The sequence below is a fragment of the Brassica oleracea genome, chromosome C3 (assembly GCF_000695525.1).
Source record: "Brassica oleracea var. oleracea cultivar TO1000 chromosome C3, BOL, whole genome shotgun sequence".
NCBI classification, from domain to species: domain Eukaryota; kingdom Viridiplantae; phylum Streptophyta; class Magnoliopsida; order Brassicales; family Brassicaceae; genus Brassica; species Brassica oleracea.
In genome coordinates, this window is record NC_027750.1 from 34,728,480 (window position 1) to 34,730,032 (window position 1,553).

Here is a 1,553-nt window from a genome sequence, read left to right on the forward strand (position 1 = left end):
AAAGTTGATCACCCTAGTCTGCAGTAAATAGAAGATATGAACTTAGATATTTACGGATTAAGAAAGATGGAAAGAAAAGACTTCGCAGACGACTTATAATTAAGTCGGCTGGAAAGTCTTCCAGCTGGACAACTTATTAGACGACTTATAATTAAGTCGTCTGGAAAGTCTTCCAGCTGGAAGACTTAGTACAAGTCTTATAATTAAGTAGTTTGGATAGTCTTCCCAGACGACTTAATTATAAGTCTTCAACTAAGTCATCCAGCTGGAAGACTTTTCAGGCGACTTAATTATAAGTCTTCTACTAAGTCGTCTAGTTGGAAGACTTATCAGACGACTTAATTATAAGTTTTCTGCGAAGTCGTCCAGATTGNNTGCGAAGTCGTCCAGATTGAAGTAAATACCTGACTGAGGATAGCCTCTTTAAATTGTATGCGTCCTTTGCGACTGCCAGTATCGGTGGAGACGGATTGTTTGGGAGAGGATTACCATAATTAGCACCCAATTCCCGCAGAGCTATGTACACCCAGACCTGGAGAGCTTGTGCAAACCCATTAATAGTGTAACAACCCGAAATATCATTGCCCTTCACAGAGTTCATCAGCACCTCAAACGCGACTCTCCCCCATGGATAATTCTCAAACCGTTCTACCTCCATCACTAGCCTTGCCAGACTAACCCGTGTAGGGGTTGAATACTTTCTCCCTTCAATGTATCCAGTGAAGATGGCAAGGTACGCGAGCCGCTTGCGATCATCCCGAGACCACCCTTTGCATCTCTCAAGTGCTGTTATTATCTCCTGAGTAGATGGCCCAGCTTCGACATGAACTCCCAACATCTCCCAGAAAGAAGTAAACTCCTTTGTAATAACACAGTGAGGTCTCTCAAGGTCCTCGATGTACTCGCAGTTTAGACCAGTGAGGTTTTCAAACTCTAACAATGAAAACCTCACAGGTTCTGGACCAACGAGACTCCACAGCTCATATTTTTTCTTTATGTCCAGCTGGAAACCGAGCATGTAGTGAACCAACCTTGATTCAAACTCTAACAGTGAAAACCTCACAGGTTGTGGACCAACGAGACTCCACAGCTCATACTTCTTTTTTATGTCCAGCTGGAAACCGAGCATATAGTGAACCGGCCTTGAAGCCCAATCAAATCCCAACTCTTGGAACTTGATGAAAACTCCCAACTTCGACTCCTTTAGCTCTTCATATTCGTCATCATGAAGAGCTTTCTTTAAAGCAGCATGCAACGTCCAACAAGTATGATACGAAATGTTGTGCACTGCGGGGGCTCTTCCCCTAATGTATATATCCTACGGGGGAGTTCTGGCATCTCCATTTTTTTTCCTGTAAAACAATCAAAGACAATTATCTCAAACAATCAAAGACTTATAATTAAGTCATATGGCAAGTTTTCCAGCTGAAAGACTTATAATTAAGTCGTCGAGTGTATAAATTGATAGAGACAACGTTTTATGTTCATCTTTTCCTTAATCAATCACTCGATAGTAAGAAATATAACTTACCGGCGGCGGAGTTCAACGAGAC